This window comes from Macaca fascicularis, chromosome 7 (assembly GCF_037993035.2).
Source record: "Macaca fascicularis isolate 582-1 chromosome 7, T2T-MFA8v1.1".
NCBI lineage: Eukaryota > Metazoa > Chordata > Mammalia > Primates > Cercopithecidae > Macaca > Macaca fascicularis.
In genome coordinates this window covers 73,457,760-73,482,488 of record NC_088381.1, presented here as the reverse complement: position 1 = coordinate 73,482,488, position 24,729 = coordinate 73,457,760, and the positions used below count along the sequence as shown (strand labels likewise).

At 45.3% G+C, this 24,729-nt stretch overlaps 2 long non-coding RNA genes across 3 annotated transcripts in view; one reads left to right on the top strand and one right to left on the bottom strand.

Moving 5' to 3' along the window:
- LOC135971895 (uncharacterized) overlaps nt 1-24,729 on the bottom strand; it is a 144,713-nt gene that overhangs the window by 13,999 nt on the left and 105,985 nt on the right. The window lies entirely within an intron of this gene.
- Nucleotides 11,126-23,484, top strand: LOC123574476 (uncharacterized). Of its 2 annotated transcripts, XR_010588257.2 has the most exons (3): nt 11,126-11,336; nt 20,645-20,692; nt 22,931-23,484. It is a non-coding gene; the product is annotated as an uncharacterized lncRNA (long non-coding RNA). The 2 variants fall into 2 exon arrangements; XR_012415339.1 differs by lacking the exons at nt 20,645-20,692; nt 22,931-23,484 and adding an exon at nt 20,399-20,621.

Below are 24,729 nucleotides of genomic sequence, written 5' to 3'. Positions count from 1 at the left end.
CAACATGTTTTGAAATATGTATACGGTGCAGAATGGCTTAATCAAGATAGTTAACATATATACTACCTCACAGACTTACTTGTTGTGGGAACGCTTAAAATCTACTCTCCTAGCAATTTTCAAGTATTGTGTACAATGCATTAATTACAGTCATCAGATTGTACAATAGATCCCTTGAACTAAGTCTTGCTGTCTAATTCTGTATCCTTTGACCAACACCTCCACCCTCCACCCCGACTCCAGCCCCTGGTGACCACCGTTCCACTCCCTCCTGTCTCTGTGTTCGCTGGTTTAAATTCCTCATGTGAGTGAGATCATGCGGTATTTCTGAAAGCCCCCATGTCTGCCTACACTGAGCCTGTCTTTTCTGCCGGCAGCCACAGGATGCACTCCTTTTGGACCGGAGCGACCTCAGTGTTTCCAGGTGAGTGGGTGTCCAGGAAGTGCCCAAGGAGTTGCCTCCAGGAGAATGAATCACTTAGTGGGAAAATAACAAAAACACTTACTTGCCAAGACGGTCAAGACAGTTTACCCAGGAACTGAAAGCGTGTCTTTTTCCACTGCTGCCCTGATGTTGTCAATGGCAAGGAGACTGACTGCAGAAGCCAAGAAAAGGATTCTTGCCCCTTAAAAAACCTTTTGGACCACCGATGGTGGCCCGGGATGCTTAAACACTCTATGAGGGGCTGAGATCAGCGGATCACTTGAGGTCAGGAGGCTCCCTGCACTTGGAAGACTCAATAGAAACTTCCCCCATTTAAAATACTGAACCGGGTATCCCTTCTGAATCAGCAGAGCTCTTTGCCTTCCTAGAGAATGATCAGCTACTGAGCCTCAGCTGGGCCAAGAGGCATTTATTGAGTGTTTTGCATATAGTACATAAGGTCTGTGGAGTGAATGTCTGCTTCATTGAGAAAATAAAGGTTTTAGCCAGGTGCGGTGACTCACGCCTGTAATCCCAGCACTTTGGGAGGCCAAGGTGTGCAGATCACTTGAGGTCAGGAGTTCAAGACCAGCCTGGTTAACATGGTGAAACCCCATCTCTACTAAAACTACAAAAAAAAAAAAAAAAAAAAAAAAAGAAAAAGAAAAATTAGCTGGGCATGGTGGTGTACGTCTGTAGTCTCAGCTACTTGGGAGGCTGAGGCAGGAGAATCCCTTGAGCCTGTAACACAGAGGTTGCAGTGAGTTGAGATCACGCCACTGTACTCCAGCATGGACAACAGAGCAAGACTGTGTCAAAAAAAAAAAAAAAAGGAAGGTTTAGTGATTCCTTAATTTCTTTCCCTAACTCCTCCAAGTTTTATATGCATTTGTACTCTTTCTCTCACCTCTTCCTTCCTTTTCCACATACCATAACATTCATCCTGTTAAAGTATACAATTCAATAGCTTTTAGTATAGTCACAGAGTTGTGCAACAATCACTACTATCTGATTCGAGAAACTTTCCATCACCCTAAAAAGAAACTCTGTTCCCATGAGCAGTTGCTCCCCATTTCCCCTCCACCCAGCCCCTGGAAACCACAAATCTACTTTCTGACTGTACATATTTCTTATTCTGGACATTTCATGTAAGTGAAATAAAAGGATATGTGGCGTTTGTGACTGGCTTCTTTCACTTAGTGTAATATTTTCAAGGCTCACCCATGTTGTAACATTCATTAGCACTTTATTCCTTTTTATTGCTGAATAGTATTCCATTGTATGGATATGCCACTTTGTTTATTACAGACAAGTGATTTCCAAATGTCTTCTCCTATTAGGTGGGTTGTCTTTTTAGTGTTTTTGGTAGTATCCTTTGAAGTACAAAAGTTTTTAGTTTTGATAAAAGTTCAACTTGTCAAACTTGTCTGTTTTATATTTTGTCACTTGTTGATGGACATTTGGGTTGTTTTTACCTTTTGGCTATTATGAATAGTGCTGTAATGAACACTTGTATACAAGCTTTTGTGCAGATACATATTTTTATTTCTCCTGGGCATACGCATAGGAGTGGAGATCATATGGTAATTTTATGCTTAATCTCTGAGGAACTGTCACACTGTTTTACAACATGGTTTTGCCATTTTATATTCCCACCAGCAATATATGAGAGTTCCAATTTCTCCACGTCCCCACTAATCCTTTTCATTGTCTGTCTTTTTGGTTTTAGCCATACTAGTGGATATGAAGTGCTATCTCATTGTAATTTTGATATGCATTTATCCAGTGATTGATAATGTTGAATATCTTTTTGTGTGCTTATTGGCCACTTGTATACCTTTTGGAGAAATATCTATTTAAATCATTTGCCCATTTTAAAATTCGGTTGTCTCTTTTTTCTTAAATTATAAGAGTTCTTTATATATTCTGATATCAGACCTTTATTAGACATGTGATTTGCAAGTATTTTCTCCCATTCTGTGGGTTGTCTTTTCACTTTTTTTGGTAGTGTCCTTTGAAGTACAAAAGTTCTTGGTTTTGATAGTTGTCTCAGCACCATTTGTCGAAAAGATATGTCTTTTCCTTATTGAATGGACTTGGCACCTTGTCAAAAGTCAATCGCCCATAAATATGTGGGTTTAGTTCCAGACTCTCCGTTCTGTTCTCTTGGTTTATATGTCTATCCTTGTCCTAGTACCACTTAGTCTTGAATCAGTAACTGTGAATCCTCTAACTGTTCTTCTCAAGATTGTTTTGTCCCATGTATTTCCATATGCATTTTAGGATCAGCTTGTCAATTTCTGGGAAACAGGCAGCTGGAATTTTGACAGAGATCGTGTTGAGGCCGCGCATAGTGTCTCATGCCTGTAATCCCAGCACTTTAGTAGGCTGAGGCAGGCGATCACCTGAGGCCAGGAGTTCAAGACCAGACTGGCCAACATGGCAAAACCCCATCTCCACTAAAAATACAAGAATTAGCCAGGCATGGTGGCATGTGCCTGTAATCTCAGCTACTTGGGAGGCTGAGGCAGGAGAATTGCTTGAACCCAGGAGGCAGAGGTTGTAGTGAGCTGAGATTATGCTACTGCACTCCAGCCTGGGTGACAGAGCAGGATTGTGTCTCAAAAAAAAATAAAAAGATTGTGTTGAACTTGTACATTCATTTGAATAGTATTGCCATCTTAACAAGTCTCCCAATCCAAAAACAGGTGATATCTTCCTTTTATTTATTTCAGTGATTGTAGTTTTAAATGTATAAGTCATTCCTTCTTTTGTTAAATTTACTTATAAATATTTTTTCTTTTTCATGTAATTATAAATAGAATTGTTTTCTTAATTTCATTTTTGGATTGTTTCTAGTGTATAAAAATACAGTTGATTTTAATATATTGGTCTTGTGTCCTTCAACCTTGTTGAGCTCTCATAGTTGTGTGTGTGCATGTGTGTATGTGATTTCTTAGGATTTTTTTTTTTTTTTTGAGACAGAGTCTTGCTCTGTCGCTCAGACTGGAGTGCAGTGGCCGGATCTCAGCTCACTGCAAGCTCCGCCTCCCGGGTTTACACCATTCTCCTGCCTCAGCCTCCTGAGCAGCTGGGACTACAGGTGCCCACCACGTCACCTGGCTAGTTTTTGTATTTTTTAGTAGAGACGGGGTTTCACCGGGTTAGCCAGGATGGTCTCAATCCCCTGACCTCGTGATCTGCCCGTCTCGGCCTCCCAAAGTGCTGGGATTACAGGCTTGAGCCACCGCGCCCGGCCGATTTCTTAGGATTTGCTATGTACAAGATCAAGTCATCTGTGAACACAGATAGTTATACTTCTTCCTTTTCAATCCTTATGCCTTTAAATTATTTTTCCTGCCCAATTGCCTTGGCTGGAACCTCCAGTACAATGTTAAATAGATGTGGTGAGAGCAGACATCCTTGTCTTTTTCCTGATCTTACTGGGAAAGCATTCAGTCTTTCATCGTTAAGTCTAATGTTAGCTGTGGGGTTTCCGTAGATGTCCTTTATTAGGTTGATGGAGTTCTCTTCTATTCCTTCTTGTTGAGTATCACGAAAGTTGTTGGAATTTGCCAGATGCTTTTTCTGCATCTATTGAGATGATTGTGTGGTTTTGTCCTTTATTCTATTAACATGGTGTAATACACTGATTGGTTTTCAGTGTTAAACCAACTTGGCATATCCTGGAGCAAATCTTGCTTGGTCGTGGTGTATAGTCTTTTTTATATGTTGCTAGAGTCCACAAATTCTTTCTTTCTCTCTTATGTACCTCCTTGTCTCATAGGTTTATTTTTACCTAGCCTCATAATATATGTTTATTTACGGGGCCGGGCGCGGTGGCTCAAGCCTGTAATCCCAGCACTTTGGGAGGCCGAGATGGGCGGATCACGAGGTCAGGAGATCGAGACCATCCTGGCTAACATGGTGAAACCCCGTCTCTACTAAAAAAATACAAAAAAAAACTAGCCTGGCGAGGTGGCGAGCGCCTGTAGTCCCAGCTACTCGGGAGGCTGAGGCAGGAGAATGGCGTGAACCCGGGAGGCGGAGCTTGCAGTGAGCTGAGATCCGGCCACTGCACTCCAGCCTGGGCAATAGAGCGAGACTCCGTCTCAAAAAAAAAAAAAAAAATGTTTATTTACATCATAAAAATAATCCATTAATTGCATTCTGTATTTTTTTTTTTTTTTGTAGACAGAGTCTCACTCTGTCGCCCAGGCCGGAGTACGATGGTGCAATCTTGGCTCACTACAACCTCCACCTCCTGGGTTCAAGTCATTCTCGTGCTTCAGCCTCCTGAGTAGCTGGGATTATAGACATGTGTCACCACACCCGGCAAATTTTTGAATTTTTAGTAGAGACAGGGTTTCACTGTTTCGGCCAGGCTGGTCTCAAACTCCTGACCTCAGGTGATCCTCCTGCCTTGGCCTCTGAAAGTGCTGGAATTACAGGTGTGAGCCACTGTGCTCAGCCCATGAACACCATTTCTTAATACTAATTCCCTCAGTTTAACAAAGTAGAACATGAAACATCAAAGTCTCCTGCTTCATCTTCCCAATTCCATTCCTACCACCCACAGGTAGTGATTTTGCCACTTTGTTTTGTGTCTTTTCTGTTACCACTATTACACTAAATCATGTTTATGTCTTGTTTGAAATGCTTGTTCCCTGGTGCCATAAAGAAATAGCACTTGAACATAAATTTAATTTCCTCAGCAAGGCCATTTGTATACTTTCTGCAGAAAGGGTACACTCACCAGCAGTTTTGCCATGAGAGTACACTGAACAAAGGAGACAGGCTCATTTATAAACTGACAAGTCCACCCTACTGCTGTGTCCAGTTTCCATTGGCTGGAATGGGACCTCACATTCTCTATTTGTCCCAACTGGCTAGCAACTTAGAACTTTTTTTTTTTTTTTGAGACGGAGTCTCACTCTGTCACTCAGGCTGGAGTGCAGTGGCACCATCTTGGCTCACTGCAAGCTCCGCCTCCTAGGTTCACGCCATTCTCCTGCCTCAGCCTCCCGAGTAACTGGGACTACAGGCGCCCACCAGCACGCCTGGCTAATTTTTTTGTATTTTTAGTAGTGATGGGGTTTCACCATGTTGGCCAGGATGGTCTCGATCTCCTGACCTCGTGATCCACCTGTCTCGGCCTCCCAAAGTGCTGGGATTACAGGCGTGAGCCACCGCACCTGGCCACAATTTAGAACGTTTTTAAAGAGGCAAAGGCAGAGGAGAACAAAGGAAGGAGGAAGTAACTTGTGGAATGCTGAGAAAGGTAAAAACACCTTCATATAAGGAAGAGGAACAGGCTATTCTTGGACCAGTATAAGCATGCCAGGGCATGTATTTAGGCGAAATTGTGGGAGCAAAGAACATAAAAGTACATTGATTTCTTTATTACGGCTAGCAGGTATTTAAGAATGTTAGCACAGGTCTTTGAATAAATTTTGCTGCTAAGAAAAGTTACTATTTATTCCTAATTAGACGGGGAGGAAAGTCTTTGAAGAGGAACCTCTACTTTTACTTTTTACAGTTTCGTATTTATTGATTTATCAACATCTGACTGTATCCAGAGTAAATAATTTTCAAGCTAGCTCTCTCAGCTCCCTTCCCAGCTGTCTTCTCCCCGAGTGTCTGTTATCTGTTTTCTTCTAGTGGTTTGGTAGATTGTGTTCTCAATGTCAGATGCAACTAGATGTCCCATCCCACGTGCTTTTTTGCAGTATTAATTTTCTTTCGCGCCATTAAGAGGCGGAGTCTAGTTTCCCTTCCCTTGAATTTTGGCTGGCCCTGTAACCTATTTCTATCAATTAAATGCATGAAAAGTAAAAATGTGTACCTTCTAAGGCTGGGGTTCTTTTTGTTTTTGTTTTGTTTTCGAGATGTAGTCTCACTCTGTTACCCAGGCTGGAGTGCCAATGGCATGATTTTGGCTCACTGCAACCTCTGCTTCCTGGGTTCAAGGAATTCTCCTGCCTCAGCCTCCTGAGTAGCTGGGATTATAGGCACGTGCCACCAGGTCAGGCTAGTTTTTGTATTTTTAGTAGAGACAGGGTTTTGCTATGTTGGCCAGGTTGGTCTCAAACTTCTGATCCTTAGGTGATCCGCCGCCTAGGATTCCAGGTGTGAGCCACCGCGCCTGGCCCCAAGGCTGGGTTTTAAGAGATCTGCAACATCTATCTTCAGTTCTTGAGAGGTTCCTTCTTAGAACGCCTTCCCTGAGGAAGCCTGAGCAGCCTGTAGAGAGGCTCACAGGAGAACAAAGGTCCCTGGCCAGCAATCCCAGGTGAGTTTAAACTGGCTGATAGCACCCACTGCCAGTCACGCGAGTGGGCTATTCTGGAGTCTCCAGCTATCCCAGTGCTTCAGCCATTGCCATGAGAAACAGCACCCCCCAACCAAGCGTGACTTGCATTCCTGGCCCACAGAACCACAAGCAAATAAAATCGTTGTTGCTTTAAGCCACTAAATGTTGGAGTAGTTTGTTACCCGGCAATAGACTGAAACAGATAGTTACATTATAATTCGAAATTCTATACTTAAATTTCTGTTGATTCACTTTCTATTATGTAAAATTTGTTCATCCTGTTATCTCCCCACATTTCCCAACCTCTGTGACTATATCCTTACTTTTACTTTGTCAGTGTTTGTAATACATACATTGTATCCTCTATAATGAATTATTCCATGCATATAAACATACTCTTCTATAAATTACTCTGTGCATTATCTAGATTTGCTCTGTCCACTATAGTAGCCACTAGCCACATGTGGCCCTTGAAACATGGACAGTCTGAATGGATTTGTGTTGTAAGTGTAATATACAAGATTGCCAAGACTTAGTGCTAAAAACAATATAAAAGGGCTGGGTGCGGTGGCTCATGCCTGTAATCCTAGGACTTTGGGAAGCCGAGGTGGGCAGATCACCTGAGGTCCGGAGTTTGAGACCAGCCAGATCAACATGGAGAAACCCCGTCTCTACTAAAAATACAAAATTAGCTGGGTGTGGTGGCGCATGCCCGTAATCCCAGCTACTCTGGAGGCTGAGGCAGGAGAATGGCTTGAACCCGGGAGGCGGAGGTTGCTGTGAGCCAAGATCACGCCATTACACTCCAGCCTGGGCGACAAGAGCGAAAACTCTGTCTCAAAAAAATATATACAGATGGCCGGGCGCGGTGGCTCAAGCCTGTAATCCCAGCACTTTGGGAGGCCGAGACGGGCGGATCACGAGGTCAGGAGTTCGAGACCATCCTGGCTAACACGGTGAAACCCCGTCTCTACTAAAAAATACAAAAAACTAGCCGGGTGAGGTGGCGGCGCCTGTAATCCCAGCTACTTGGGAGGCTGAGGCAGGAGAATGGCGGGAACCCGGGAGGCGGAGCTTGCAGTGAGCTGAGATCCGGCCACTGCGCTCCAGCCTGGGAGACAGAGCGAGACTCCGTCTCAAAAAAAAAAAAAAAAAAATATATATATATATATATATATACACACAGATATAGATACACATATATCTATATGTATGTATATATATGTATCTATATCTATATATGGTAAATTATCTTATTAATAATATATATACATATATCTATATATGGTAAATTATCTTATTAATAATATATATACATATATCTATATATGGTAAATTATCTTATTAATAATTGTATGTTGGTTAAATGTTGAAATGGTAATATTTTGGATGTTTCATTAAATAAAATATACATTAGGTCAGGTGTGGTGGCTCATGCTTGTAATCCCAGCACTTTAGGAGGCCTAAATGGGCGGATCACTTGAGGCCAGGAGTTTGACACCAGCCTGGGCAGTGTGGTGACACCCTGTCTCTAGGCCGGGCGCGGTGGCTCACGCCTGTAATTCCAGCACTTTGGGAGGCCGAGGCGGGTGGATCACCAGGTCAGGAGATTGAGACCATCCTGGCTAACACGGTGAAACCCCGTCTCTACTAAAAATACAAAAAATTAGCCGGGCGTGGTGGCGGGCGCCTGTAGTCCCAGCTACTCGGGAGGCTGAGGCTGGAGAATGGCGTGAACCCGAGGGGCAGAGCTTGCAGTGAGCTGAGATCGTGCCACTGCACTCCAGCCTGGGCAAAGAAAGAGCGAGACTCTGTCTCAAAAAAAAAAAGAAACCCTGTCTCTAAAAAAAAATACAAAAAAATTAGCTGGAGATGGTAGCTTAGACTTGTAGTCCCAGTTACCTGAGAGGCTGGGTGAGAAGATCACCTAAGCCTTGGACACTGAAGCTGCAGTGAGCTGTGATCATGCCCCTGCACTCCAGCCTGGGTGACAGAGACCTTGTCTCAAAAAACAAACAAACAAACAAACAAAAAACTACTTATCTATCAATTACATTAAAATTAATTCTACCTGTTTCTTTTTCCTTTTGTAATGTTATTAGGGGCGGCAAATATGTGGGTTACCAAATCCATATCAGTCTGTAGCTACCTTAATTCTTGCTTCCTCAGAATAAAGAATTTGACTGAGGGGCATAAGGCAGAAAAAGAGACCGAGGCAAGTTTCAGAGCAGGAGTGGAAGTTTACTAAAAAGCTTTAGAGCAGCAAAGGAAGGCAAGTGCACTTGGAAGAGACCCAAATGGGCACCGTGAAGGTCAAGTGTGACGTTGCATCTTTTGACTTAGGGTTTTATATGCTGGCTTACTTCCTTCCCTTCATCCTTCCCATAGCGCGAGCTGCCCGCATGCACAATGCGCTCCCTGCACTTGGGAGGTGAGCATGCACAGTGTGTTTAAGAAGTCGTATGCATGCTCACCTGAGCCGTTCTTTCCTTTTCTGGGGGAATGCCCACAAAGGTCATACTCCACCATTTTGTCTCTTAATGCGCACGCCTAGGCTCACTTGCCCAATTCTGGAAAAACTGTTGGAAGCTGCTGCTGCTGAATTTCAAGTGTTTTTATCTATTGAGAAATCCCTGGTGCCTGCAACCAATTATCAATTTAGTGTGACAACTGTGGGCCATCAGGAAATTGCCTCTCCCTAGCACCGGCTGCCAAATATCATTTTTAGAGAGGCAGTGTGACAATTGCCAAACCATCACCTGACGGTGCCTGACATTCCTGGTGGGTGGGGGGAGCCCTCTCCTGCCCCACTTATGCCTGACTCAACTTCCTACTGTAACAATGCCGCTACTAGAACGTTTAAAATTACTTAATGTGGCCGGGCGCGGTGGCTCAAGCCTGTAATCCCAGCACTTTGGGAGGCCGAGACGGGCGGATCACGAGGTCAGGAGATCGAGACCATCCTGGCGAACACGGTGAAACCCCGTCTTTACTAAAAAAATACAAAAAACTAGCCGGGTGAGGTGGCGGGCGCCTGTAGTCCCAGCTACTCGGGAGGCTGAGGCAGGAGAATGGCGTGAACCCGGGAGGCCGAGCTTGCAGTGAGCTGAGATCCGGCCACTGCACTCCAGCCTGGGCGACAGAGCGAGACTCCGTCTCAAAAAAAAAAAAAAAAAAAAATTACTTAATGTGGGCTGGGCACGGTGGCTCACGCCTATAATCCTAGCACTTTAGGAGGCTGAGGAGGGTGGATCACGAGGTCAGGAGTTCAAGATCACCCTGGTCAAGATGGTGAAACCCCATCTCCACTAAAAATACAAAAATTAGCTGGGTGTGGTGGTGAGTGCCTGTAATCCTAGCTACTTTGGAGGCTGAGGCAGGAGAATCACTTGAATCTGGGAGGCAGGGGTTGCAGTGAGCCAAGATCATGCCAATGCACTCCAGCCTGGGCGACAGAGCAAGACTCTATTTAAAATAAATAAAATAGGCCAGGCGTGGTGGCTCACGCCTGTAATCCCAGCACTTTGGGAGGCCGAGACGGGCGGATCACGAAGTCAGGAGATCGAGACCATCCTGGCTAACATGGTGAAACCCCGTCTCTACTAAAAATACAAAAAGAAAAAAAAAAAATTAGCCGGGCGTGGTGGCAGGCGCCTGTAGTCCTAGCTACATGGGAGGCTGAGGCAGGAGAATGGCGTGAACCCGGGCGGCGGAGCTTGTGGTGAGCCGAGATTGCGCCACTGCACTCCAGCCTGGGCGACAGAGTGAGACTCCATCTCAAAAAAAATAAAATAAAATAAAATAAAATAAAATAAAAATAAATAAAAGAAAATAACCTATGTGGTTCACGTTTCCATTGAGATATGGGCGTTAGGAATTGAAAACCAAGTGTAGGCTGTGTGTGGTGGCTTATGCCTGTAATCCCAACACTTTGGGAGGCCAAGACAGGCAGATCACCTGAAGTCAGGAGTTTCAGAGTAGCCTGATCAAAATGGTGAAACCCCGTCTCTACTAAGAACACAAAAATTAGCTGGGCTTGGTGTGCACCTGTAATCCCAGCTACTCAGGAGGCTAAGGCAGGAGAATTTCTTTAACCTGGTAGGCATCTTGGTGCAGTGAGCCAAGACGGCACCACTGCACTCCAGCCGGGATGACAGAATGAGATTCTGTCTAGGACAAAAAAAAAGAAAAAGAAAACCAATTGTAGTGGGCTGAATGGTGGTCCCCCAAAGGACATGTCCATGACCTAATCTCTAGAACCTGTGAATATGACCTTAGTTGGAAAAAGGATATTTGCAGATATAATTGATTTAAAATCTCAAAATGAGATTATCCTAGATTAGCCAAGTAAGGCTTGAATACAGACAGTGACAACTGTCCTTATAAAAGACACACAGAGAAGATACAGAGAGGAGGAAAAAGCAGTGTGACCACAGAGGCAGAGATTACAGTGATGTGGCCACAAGCCAAAAAATGTCTGGAGCCACCAAAAGCTGAAAGAGGCAAGAGAGGATTCTTCTCCAGGACTTCAGAGGGAGAGCAGCCTGTCAAGACATTGCTTCCAGACTTCTGGCCTCCAGAACTGTGAGAGAATAAATGGTATGTTGTTAATTTAAGCCACTATGTTTGTGGTAATTTGCTACAACAGTCCTAGGAAACCAATACACCCATAAATATTATTTATAATGTTAGGACGAAAAGTTGTGATGGGTGGCCGGGCGCGGTTGCTCATGCCTGTAATCCCAGCACTTTGGTAGGCTGAGGCGGGCAGACCACTTGAGGTCAGGAGTTCGAGACCAGCCTGGCCAACATGGTGAAACCCCCGCCTCTACTAAAAATACAAAAATTAGCTGGGCTTGTTGGTGTGTGCCTATAATCCCAGATACTCGGGAGGATGAGGCAGGAGAATTGCTTGAACCCGGGAAGCAGAGTTTGCAGTGAGCCAGATTGTGCCACTGCACTCCAGCCTGGGCAACAGAGCAAGACTCTATCTCAAAAAAAAAAAAAAAAAAAAAGAGATCCATAAGGAATTAAATGTAATTCTTTGCACTGCACTTGTGCTGCTTGAAGGAGACATTCTAAGAATCTGGGTGGAATGGACACCCAGTTATCACACTTCATCTGTTTCTCAATATTAGCCTCTTACAGATCAGCAATTGCTTTGGGGTGAGGAGGATTGACTGGGAAGGGACATGAGGCAAATTTCTGGGGTGATGAAATATTCTTTGTCTTGATAGGGGTGTATGTTAAAAGAGGGTATTTCTATCTCAAAATAAATACAACATGAATCACAGATATATTTTAAAATTTTCTAGTAGCCACATTACAAAAAAAAAAAAAAAACAGGTGAAATTAATATCAATGCTACATTTTACTTAGATTATTTGATAAAATGGTTGGATGCTACTCTTAAAATCTGAGTATTTTTCCATGTGTACATTAGACCTCACTTAAGAAAAATAGACTGGGTACAGTGGCTGACACCTGTGATCCTAGCACTTTGGGAGGCTGAAGCGGGCAGATCGCTTGAGCCCAGGAGTTTGAGACCAGCTTGGGCAACATGGCAAAACCCTATCTCTACAACAAATACAAGTATTAGCGGGGCGTGGTGGCACATGCCATCAGCTACTTGGGAGGCTAAGGAGGGAGGATGGCTTGAGCCCTAGAGGTCAAGGCTGGAGTGAGCCAAGATTGCGCCATTGCACTCCAGCCTAGGCAACACAGAGAGAACCTGTCTCGAAAAAGAAAAGAAGAGAAAAGAAGGGAAAGGGAAAGAGCTTGTTCATATATGGGCCACAACTTACATAACCTTTTGTTTTTCCTGGAGTTTTGTTTGCTTCTCTGGCTTTTTTATTGATGGAGAGATAAAGACCATCCTCTTTCTTTTTTTTTTTTTTTTTTTTTTGAGACGGAGTCTCGCTGTGTCGCCCAGGCTGGAGTGCAGTGGCCGGATCTCAGCTCACTGCAAGCTCTGCCTCCCGGGTTTTTACGCCATTCTCCTGCCTCAGCCTCCCGAGTAGCCGGGACTACAGGCGCCCGCCACCTCGCCCAGCTAGTTTTTTGTATTTTTTAGTAGAGACGGGGTTTCACCGTGTTAGCCAGGATGGTCTCGAACTCCTGACCTCGTGATCCGCCCGTCTCGGCCTCCCAAAGTGCTGGGATTACAGGCTTGAGCCACCGCGCCCGGCCAAGACCATCCTCTTTCATAAACATTATTTGTTGACTGGAATCCACTTTCTTCTTGAAATAATTTTTTAATGAAACTCCCTGACTTGCTATTCTAATTGAACCACTAACTTTGCTGGTCTGTGGACAACTGTCATTCTCGGATTGTTTTTCCACATTGTGCTCTTCAGTTAATTTCACTATTTCCTGTTTGTGAATTCCTATTTTATTTTGCTGGAGTATGTCCTTGAACCTGTTTTTCCCCCAGAAAATGCATGCGGGTGTACATCTATAGCATCAAAACTCCCTGAGAACTTGGAGGACGCTCTTTCAATATCTTAGACATCTTCTAGAACCCAATATTGTTGATGACAAATTTGATGCTAGTTGCAGATGACCTGTTTTCCTCTCTCCAGAAACATGTGGGAAGTTTTTCATTATCCTTAGAGTGCTGCAGCATCACCAGGCTGTGTCTGATTTTGTTTTTGGCTTTTCTTTATCTTGCTTGACACTTGAACCCTTTCAATCTGAAGATTCTTGCCTTTCTTCAACTTAGGGATATTTTTCCTATTATTTCTTTTTTTATTCCCCCCTCAAGACAGAGTCTCACTCTGTCACCCAGGCTGGAGTGCAGTGGCATGATCTTGGCTCACTGCAACCTCCACCTCCTGGGTTCAAGCAATTCTCCTGCCTCAACCTCCAGAGTAGCTGGGATTACAGGTGTACGCCAGCATGTCCAGCTAATTTTTTTTTTCATATTTTTAGTAGAGACGGGGCTTCACCATGTTGGCCAGGCTGGTCTTGAACTCCCGACCTTGTGATCCGCCCTCCTCAGCCTTCCAAAGTGCTGGGATTATAGGTGTGAACCACTGCGCCTGGCATTTTTCCTATTATTTCTATCCTCTCTCTTTTCTCTATCTATCCTTTTTTTTTTCTTTAATTGAGACAGAGTTTCACTCTTATCGCCCAGGTTGAAGTGCTGTGGTGCGATCTCCGCTCACTGCAACCTCCACCTCCCAGGTTCAAGTGATTCTCCTGCCTCAGCCTCCTGAGTAGCTGGGATTATAGGCACAAGCCACCAAGCCTGGCTAATTTTTTGTATTTTTAGTAGAGATGAGGTTTCACCATGTTGGCCAGGCTGGTCTCAAATTCCTGACCTCAGGTGAACTGCCTGCCTCGGCCTCCTAAAGTGCTGGGATTACAAGGATGAGCCACCACGCCCGGCCTTTCTGTCTCTTTCTTCTCTTTCTCTGGAACTTGGAGATGGACTGCCCCGCCTGTCCCCCTTTTTCCTCTTTTTTGGCACCTCTTTACCTGCCATCCCTTTGAATGCTGGAATTTCCCCAGCATGGAGCCAGCACATCTCCTGTCACTCATCACTTTTCTTCCACTCCTGCAGGGATTCACCTCTCTCTGGGATTTTGAGGTTCACCCAAACCACAGTGCCTTTCTCCACCGCTCTCCTGAACTGTGGATCCTAACTTCCTTCTGCCTTCTCAGTCTGTCCACATGGGCATTCCACAGATACCTTCAATTTAACATCTCACACCCAAATCACTTTCTTCCCACCCCATCACCAACTCTTCCCCACGTCCTGTGTCAGTGAAGTGCTTCACCTCCCAACAAGCCTCTCGAACACTACCAGGCCCTGCTTCTGCCCTCCGGGCCTCTGACCAGGCTGCTGAGTCTGCACCTGTTCCTGACCTTCCACACCATGCGGTTGGCTTGATTCCTGTCCTTGTGCCTTGCCATGGCTTCCCAGAGTGGGCCCTTTCTCTCTCCCACTGTGTTCACTGTCTGCATATTTGTGGAAACGAGAAACAAGATGAGAAAGAGTGGGCAAGGGGAAAAGGCAGAAAGGAAGGGAAGGGAAGGGGAGAGGAAGGGAGGGGAAGGGGAAGGGGAAGGGAGGGAGGGAAGCAGGGAAGGAGGGAGAGAGAAGGAAAGAAGGAAAGAAGAGACTCAAGGGATAAGTACTTCTTGAAAGGGGAAAGGCTGCTGATAAGTCTTTAATCAATACACTTGTTTTTACATTGATGAAGTTGGGATAAATCATACTAAGGACAGCCTTAAAGAAGAAAAAAAAACCAGCAAAGGATCACAGGCCTGGTGGGGGTTGTGTAAGACATGAGAGGATGGGGGCTCAGGGAGAGGAGGGCCAGGAGTGTGGGGATGAGTTCCAGCTCAGCGGTGTAAGGCTCTCAAGCACCAGCTGGGGGCACCCAGCTTCTCACAGTCCTGCCTCACATCCCCATTGCACCCTACAGCAGAAGCTGCAGCGACCCAGGGCCTTACAGAACATAAGCATAGTTCGACCTGGGAACACAGTAACACCGGGATTGGTTCTGGAGGTTGGTGGGTGGAGGGAGAGAGAGTTTTATTGTAAGGCATGGGCTGTCACGTCTGAAATGTTTAGGGCAAGTCTACAGGCTGGATATCAGCAGGAGTCAGTGCTACAATCTCGAGGAGGTAACAAACAACTCCCAAATCTCATGGCTTCTAACAACAATGGCTTGTTGCTTGCTCTCACGTTATATGTTGGTGCCTGCAGCTCTGCCCCTGTGATCTCTCACTCCAGGACTCAAGGTGAAGGAGGAGCCCCTGTCTGGAACTAGGTATCCCTGAGGCAGGGAGCAGGACAGCTGCAGAAAGCAACGCAATGGCGCTTGTGAAAGGAAAATAGAAACTCTGGACCCCAGTTCATTGTGCCGAAAGGAAAAAAATTAAGCTGAACGCTGCATCATGCAATCCACTGCCTTTCCTTTTGTTCCTAAGCAGGTAGCTACAGGTGAAAGGTTAGAAACCTCCACAGGTGGCCAGGTGCGATGGCTCTCGCCTGTCCCTCACTTTGGGAGGCCGAGGTGGGCAGATCACAAGGTCAGGAGATCGAGACCATCCTGGCTAACATGGTGAAACTCCGTCTCTACTAAAAATACAAAAAATTAGCCAGGTGTGGTGGTGGCATACGCCTGTAGTCCCAGCTACTCGGGAAACTGAGGCAGGAGAATTGTTTGAACCTGGGAGGCGGAGGCTGCAGTGGGCCGAGATCGTGCCACTGTACTCCAGCGTGGTGACAGAGCAAGACTCCATCTCAAAAAAAAAAAAAAAAAAAAAATCTCCACAGGTAGCTACTGTGTTTACCTTATATAAAGTCCTGATTATTGAGTGTCAGATGAATACATAATTGACTGTCCCCTTCCCTGCTCCTTTTCTCTTGCAACATGTGAATAACTATGCCCTCTTTTCCCTCCAGCCCAGTTTCCCCTTTAAATATTGACACCTTCAAAATCATCTTTGGAGAAAGGCACTAACCTGTCTCTCAGGTGTGTCATTAACTTTGGCGAAATAAGCTTCTCCATTGATTGAGACCTGTCTTGGATACTTTTTGGTGTACATGCTTAGAGCCTCTGCTTGGAGCTGGCCTGTGTCACCTCCACCATGTTTCATGGGCCCTACCCACATGGCCAGGCCGGACAGCAGGGCAGGAAAGGCGCACTCTTTGCCCGGGAGGCACCATACATCTCATGGCTGGTGGGGATAAACAGTCCCCTTCTAGGAAGCGGGGCAGTGGATGACAGAAACCAGAATCCAATCCAATTGCCCACACCTGGTCAGCTTCCTTTTTCATGGTTATAATTGACCTTTTTAGCAGCATTATTTTGTAAATGCAGCTGACAAGAAAGAAAGTCATTTTACACCATGGTAGAACCAGGCACTGGGATGAAAAGGTCAGCACCGGGGTACAGGGCCCCCTTTTCAGTTCATTCACAGTGCTCCTGTCGGGGTCAGGGGGTGGCCAAACCCTCCTCAGGCCACTGGGATTCCCCTCACCACAGGCTGCCCTCCCTCCCTGAGGTTATGGGTTCAGCCTGTCTGGGACCTTGGTGGTAGGGTTTTTTGGTGGTAGTCGGGTGTTTGCTTTTTTTCTGTAATAAACAAAGCAAGAGGTCAGTGGGATGAGCTGGCCACGCTGTCTGAAGCAGGCGGAAGTGCTGTGGTTTCTGGCGACTGTAAACATCTGTGTGCAGGAGGTGGTGTGGGCAGATGTGCTGGCAGAGAGGAGGGCCACTCTGCAGAAGCCCTAGGCTCTCATATATCTCTCTCCCTTGTTGTTTTGGCAAAAGAATCACATTATTAAAATAGAAGAAGTTCAGATCAAAAATAGAACTAGATAGCCGGAGGCAGTGGCTCATGCCTGTAGTCCCAGCTACTCAGGAGCCTGAGGCAGGAGGATCATTTGAGCACAGGAGTTAAAGACCAGTCTGGGAAACTTAGGGAGACCTTGTCTCTAAAAATAACAATAATAATAATAATAAAGATATAATCTGTGTAGAGCACCCTTGACCCAACTAACTCCATCTTAGAAAAAGACTCCATTTTATATTTCACAGGGCACTTTGCCAACAAGGATAAGATGTTTTGCTTAATAAGAAAAAAAAAAAAAAAGATAAAGGCTATATCCAACCAGATAAAGACACAAATAAGCACAACTTTCCAACTGTCAGTTGTCACCAGAGGGCTCTATGACTCTAAAGGAGCAGGCCTGGCTGTGCACGGTGGCTTATACCTGTAATCCCAGCACTTTGGGAGGCCAAGGCAGATGGATCATGAGGTCAGGAGTTCAAGAACAGCCGGGCCAACATGGTGAAACCTCGTCTCTACTAAAAATACATACATTAGCCAGGCATGGTGGTGTGTACTATAATCCCAGCTACTCAGGAAGCTGAGGCAGGAGAATTGCTTGAACCTTGTCTCATGACCACAGAGATCAAGGATGCAGACACACAAAGAGTGAGGGGTGAAGAGCAGAAATTTAATTGGCAAAAGAAAGAGAATAGCTTTCTGCTACAGAGAGGTGTCCTGAAAAAATGGGTTGCTGATCAGTGGTGAAATGCAGGGGGTTTTATAGATGAGCTAGTGTGAAGGTGGTGTCTGATCTACATAGGGCATGAAAAACTGGTTAGGACCAAGTATCCTACATCTGCCACCCATCTGCATAGGGTGCAAATCTCTGGCAGCCCCCAGCCAGTCTTTTATTATGCAGGTGGGTTCTCTGCCTGAGCTGTGCCATGTTGCCTATTTCTTTCTTACTGTACACATGCTGACAAAAAATGGGAAGGTGGAGCTTCCATGGTGGACGTGCCTGGCCCCCAGGTAGCCCTTTTCTATTGGCGCAGCTGCCGGCATTCCCCCATGCAAGTTTCCAGCTTCCTTATTTATGTTTGCAGCTTGATTTTTCAGGCTGCTCTCTGTTAGGGAAAAAAAAAAATTTCTTGGGCTGCTTTTTGTTAGGAGAGGAGTTCTGCCAAGGACTCTTTTGCCCTCACTATCTGCCTAAATAATTTCTATCTCCTGTTTCAACACCAGTGTCTTGACTGACACTTATCATGAGTGACAAGAACTCCACATCTGCACCCAAGGCCCTGCCATCAAAAACTTTTTTTTTTTTTGAGATGGAATCTTACACTGTCACCCTGGCTGGAGTACAATGGTGTGATCTCGGCTCACTGCAACCTCCGCCTCCCAGGTTCAAGCGATTTTCCTTCCTCAGCCTCCCAAGTAGCTGGGATTACAGGTGTCTGCCACCACACCCAGCTAATTTTTTGTATTTTTAGTAGAGATGGGGTTTCACTATGTTGGCCAGGCTGGTCTTGAACTCCTGACCTTGTGATCTGCCTGCTTTGGCCTCCCAAAGTGCTGGGATTACAGGCATGAGCCACGGCGACCTGCCAAAAACTCTTTCTTGCAAGACTGACTGATGGCCCGGCCCAGACCAGGACTCTTCACTATCCTTCGCTCCCCCTAGACTGGTTCATTAACATTTTCTCCTTTCTGTTTTTCCTCTTGATGTTAAATATGACTTTGTTTGTTGTGGCCTGTTTAACCTATAACAATTCTATATTAAGTATACTATTATGTATGGTTTGCAATATTGATGGACTTGTGGGGTGGCTCGAGCCTGTGTGCCTGCGACTCTGACTACCAAGTGAATGGCAAGTACTGAGGAGAACTGCCTCCTTGGGAACTCCCTGTAGCTCGTGGCTTTTGTGATGGAAACAGCATCAATAAAGGCCTGACATTATGGTGTGATAAGAAAATAAAAACTTGGGACCCCAATTCACTGTACCAGAAGGAAAAAATGAAGCTGAAAGCTGAGTTATGCAGAAAGCTAAAGAAAAAAGAAACCAAAAAAAGGTTAAATATCTGTGCAGAGAGTTACTCTATGCTCACTTTATCTTTTTGTTTTTTGTTTTTTTTTTGAGATGGAGTTTTGCTCTGGTTGCCCAGGCTGGAGTGCAATGGCACAATCTTGGCTCACTGCAACCTCTGCCTCCCTAGTTCAAGTGATTCTCCTGCCTCAGCCTCCCGCATAGCTGGGATTACAGGCATGCACTACCACGCCCAGCTAATTTTGTATTTTTAGTAGAGACGGGTTTCTCCATGTTGGTCAAGCTGGTCTTGAACTCCTGACCTCAGGTGATCTGCCCACTTCGTCCTCCCAAAGTGCTGGGATCGCAGGCATGAGCCACTGCGCCCGGCTGCTCACCTTATCTTATGTAAAGTGCTGATTTGCTGAGTGCAAGATGAGTATGTAATTGACTATTCTACTACCTGCTCCTTTTCTCTTGCAACATGTGGATTCAGTAATATGACCACACACTCCCCTTTCTCCTCCAGCCTGCTTTTCCCCTTTAAATAGGGAAACCCTCAAAAATCATCTTTGGAGAAAGGCACATGAAACTGCCTTTGCAAAAATTGTATCAGTGAGAAAAATTGTAACAGTAAGCTAAGCTAACTGTTCAACCCTCACTTCCCCTTTCTCTTAATTTTTCCTGGGCTATTGGGCCACGATAACTTTGGAAGACATTTAGGCTATAGTTTAAATGATAATCGGCTTTGCCCCAAACTCAACTGCTTTTGTAAAGTTAATGGAAGGCCATCAGGTTCACTGGAGCGACCTGAGTCCTGGTAAGGCGCAGACATGAAGGGATCAGCCAGGCCGGGCACAGTGGCTGGTGCCTGTAATCTCAGCACTTTGGGAGGCCAAGGCGGGTGGATTACCTGAGGTCGGGAGTTCAAGACCAGCCTGACCAACATGGAGAAACCCCGTCTCTACTAAAAATACAAAATTAGGCAGGCATGGTGGCACATGCCTGTAAACCCAGATGCTAGGGAGGTTGCGGCAGGAAAATCGCTTGAACCTGGGAGGCAGAGGTTGCAGTGAGCCGACATCGCACCACTGCACTCCAGCCTGGGCAACAAGGGGGAAACTCCGTCTCAAAAAAAAAAAAAAAAGAAAAGAAAAAAAACGGGATCGGCCATTATTCCGGAGGTTATAAGATGCAACTTCCCCAATTGCTCCTGCAAATAACACTATTGTAGATTGGCCTTTTGAGATTTATTTCCAGTTTTTTTGTATGTCCGATGCCCATGGCTCTACCTGGACCTGATGGCTCCACCTGGACTGCCAACCCTGTTCCTGTGGCCCCACCCAGAAGAGATTCAGCTCACAGGAGAACTTCAACCCCTATGATTTCATCCCCCCCAACCAATCAGCAGCAAGTATCTGTTGATACTTGGCCACTCCCACCGCTTCCCCCAAACTGTCTTTGAAAAACCCCTAACCTGTGAGCTTAGGACAAGATGATTTGTATATGAACTCCATCTCCCATGTGGTAAGGCCGGCCTGGTGTCTATTAAACTCTTTCTCTACTACAATGCTGTGCTCTTTCTTTATGCAGGAGGCAGGAGGAACCCCTCGGGCAGTTACACACAGACCTGTCTCCCAGGTATGTCCCTAACCTTGGCAAAATACACTTCTAAGTTGAAGACTTGTCTTGGATACTTTTTGGTTTACAGTGGAAAGACACAAATATGCATGGACCTGGTTATCGCTAACCTTGCACCACTCATGACATAATCACAAAAGGCAAGATTTGAAAGAGACTCTAGAAACCAAGGTTTGCTGAAAAACCAACTGACAAAAGGCAAATAGGAGAAAAGTCACACAAATTTATTTGGTCATAGTTTTATGTGACACAGGAGACTGCAAAATGAAAACCCAAGATATAGCAGAGTATGAACCCCAAATATCTGAGGCAGGTCTCAGTCGATTTATTTATTTATTTATTGAGACACTCTGACTCTGTCACCCAGGCTGGAGTGCAGTGGCATGACCTCAGCTCACTGCAGTCTCTGTCTCCTGAGTTCAAGAGATTCTCCTGCCTAAGCCTCTGGAGTAGCTGGAATTATAGGCGCCTGCCACGATGCCCCAGTAATTTTTGAATTTTTAGTAGAGATGGGGTTTCACCATGTTGGCCAGGCTGGTCTTGAACTCCTGAGGTCTCAGTCAATTTAGAACATTTATTTTGCCAAGGTGAAGAAGGCACTTGTAACATAGCTTCAGGAGGTCCTGATGACATGTACCCAAGGTGGTTGGGCATAGCTTGGTTCTAAGCACTTTAGGGAGACTTGATCGTCAATCAATGTATGTAAGATGTATTTAATACATTGGTTTGGTCTGGAAAGGCAGAACAACTCAGAGTTGTGTGTGTGTGTGGGGGGGTGCTTCCAGGTCATAGGTAGATGAGATATAAACAGTTGCATTCTTTTGAGTATCGATTAGCCTTTTACTGAATGCACAGTTTACAGGAATATGCCTTAGTCTGGATTAGTGTGAAACAACAAGGCAAAAGAAGCCATCAGATATGCATTTGTCCCATGTGAGCAGAGGGATGACTTTGAGTTTTGAGTTCTGTCCTTTGTCCACAAGGAATTTCCTTGTGGGCAAATTGTGAAGGAGGTATGTAGTATTTTTTTTTTTTTTTTTTTTAATCTTTGTAGCTATCTTATTTAGGAATAGAATGAGAGGCAGGTTTGCCCAACGCCATTCCAAGCTTGACTTTTCCCTTTGGCTTAGTGATTTGGGGAAGATTTATTTTCCTTTCACAGGAGATTGTCCTTTTTTTTGCTTAGGTTCAACGAAGTATGGACAGCTGTATAGAAATATGATTGGACAAAAAGGGTGTGATGTAGCGCTAACAGCCTGAGTGGGGAAACCCAGCAAGCCCTGTCCATGTAGATTCTTCTTGGCCTGTCTCTGCAGCAGTCCCTTTTTTCTGGGTGTGGGGAAGGACTCTCTCTGGAATGGAGGTGTTATGACCTGCAGTCAAACAAGGCAGGTTAATTTCTTTATGACCAGTTTTTACACAGAAAGGGGCCAGGATTAGAGCAATATTTTTGGGTTTTATGGCTCGCCATGGGGAAGAGGGGCTCTGGTTTCTATGGCTTGCCTTGGGGAAAGGTTCTAGTTTCTATCCTAGCCTGTGGGGGAACAAGGGGCTAGAGACAAAAGAGCAGAAGGTCAGAGAAAAACTTATTTCTGGAGCTGCTTCTGAGACCTTCATCTTGGAGTATGGTATTGTGGGCCGCAACACGCCTGTAGATGAAAAGAGTCAAACTCTGTAAAATATTTGAAGAGATTTATTCAGAGCCAAATGTGAGTGACCATGGCCCAGGACACAGCCCTCAGGAGGCCCTGAGAACATGTGTCCAAGGTGGTCGGGATGCAGCTTGGTTTTATACCTTTCAGGGAGACATGACACTTCAATCAAATACGTTTAAGAAATACATTAGTTTGGTTCAGAAAGGTGGGATAACTGGAAGTGGGGGCTTCCAGGCTATGGATAGATTAAAAGATTTTCTGGTTGACAATTGGTCTTTATCTAACAATCCATTAGGATCAATAGAAAGGAAATGTCTGGGTTGAGATAAATAATGGTGGAGACCAAATTGTTATTTGCAGAAGAAGCCTCCAGGTAGTAGGCTTCAGAAAGAATAGGTTGTAAATGCTTCTTATTAGACTTAAAGGTCTGTGTTGATGTTAATACTGGAGAGGTTTAATAAGGCATGTCCTACCCCTACTTCCCATCATGGCCTGACAGGTTAAATTTTAAGAGCAATTTAGAATCATTTGGGTATATACCCAGTAATGGGATTCCTGGGTCAAATGGTATTTCTGGTTCTAGATCCTTGAGGAATTGCCACACTATCTTCCACAATGGTTGAACTGATTTACACTCCCACCAACAAATGCAAATGTTTATTGCAGCACTATTTACAATAGCAAAGACTTGGAACCAACCTGAATGCTCATCAATGATAGACTGGATAAAGAAAATGTGGCACATATACAGCATGGAATACTATGCAGCCATAAAAAAGAATGAGTTCACGTCCTTTGCGGGGACATGGATGAAGCTGGAAACCATCATTCTCAGCAAACTAACACAGGAACAGAAAACCAAACACTGCATGTTCTTGCTCATAAGTGGGAGTTGAACAATGAGAACACATGGACACAGGGAGGGGAACATCACACACCAGGGCCCGTCAGGGGATGGGGGTCAAGGGGGGGAGAGGGAGAGCATTAGGACAAATACTTAACACATGCGGGGCTTAAAACCTAGATGATGGATTGATAGGTGCAGCAAACCATCATGGCACATGTATACCTATGTAACAGCCCTGCACATTCTGCAAATGTATCCCAGAACTTAAATAAATAAATAAATAAATAAAAGCTGAGTGCGGTGGCTCACATCTGTAATCCTAGCACTTTGGGAGGCTGAGGCGGGCAGATCACGAGTTCAGGAGATCGAGACCATCCTGCTAACACAGTGAAACCCCGTCTCTACTAAAAAAAAATTACAAAAAATTTGCCAGGCGTGGTGGCACGTGCCTGTAGTCCCAGCTACTTGGAAGGTTGAGGCAGGAGAATAGCTTGAAGCTGGGAGGCGGAGGTTGCAGTGAGCCCAGATCATGCCACTGCACTCCAGCCTGGGTGACAGAGCAAGACTCCGTCTCAAGGGGAAAAAAAAAAAAAAAAATTAACAGCGCCCTGGCCAAGGAGAAAGAAGTCCATTCAGATGGTTGGCGGGATTGGGGGTGGAGAGGGGTGGCGCTTAGAATTTTATTTTTGGTTTATACACTTCACAAAAAGAAAACCTATGTATGTTAAGTGTGCAGTCCAAGGTCACTCAGGGAAAGCTGCGTACACTGCATTCTGCCATCCCCAGTGCTCAGCACTGAGTGGGTATTCGGTAATGGGATGGAGTCATTCACGAATCCTGGAGCTCCCGTATATTCCACTCCAGGGTTTCCAGCTGACAAGGCTCAGGTAAAGAAGCCTCCACAGCAGTGTAAAGGTCTTCAAGATCTGGGATTCCTTTTGTTCTCCAGGTAGTGGGGGAGGGGCACCTCGCAGCCTCTCCTGGTTTGTCTCTCCAGCTTTTCAAGGTAATGTCAACCTAAAAGCTTTTTTAGGTGTCCTGTGAACAATGTAATATCCACAAGCGAGCCAAACAGAACCCGTAACTATTGGGTCCACAGATCTGACATTTCCTGTGGGAATGGGACTCCTCGGACTTCATTTTTTGAGATAGGGTCTCGCTCTATCACGCAGACGAGTGCAGAGGCATGATCACGGCTCACTGCAGCCTCAAGGGATCATCCTGCCTCAAACTCCCTAGTAGCTGGGACTACAGGTGTCCACCACCTTGCCCGGGTAATGTTTATATTTTTAGTAGAGATGGGATTTCGCCATGTTGGCCAGGCTGGTCTTTAACTTCGGAGCTCAAATGATCCGCCCACCTCTGCCGCCTAAAGTGCTGGGATTACTGGTGCGAGCCACCGCACCCAGCTTGGTGCTGTAAACTTGGTCTGAGTTACACTTTAGACTCTAGGATTCCACTTCAGAAGGAGGATACTTACAGATGTGAATGGAATTTATAAAATGCCAAATTAGGCCGGGCACTGTGGCTCACGC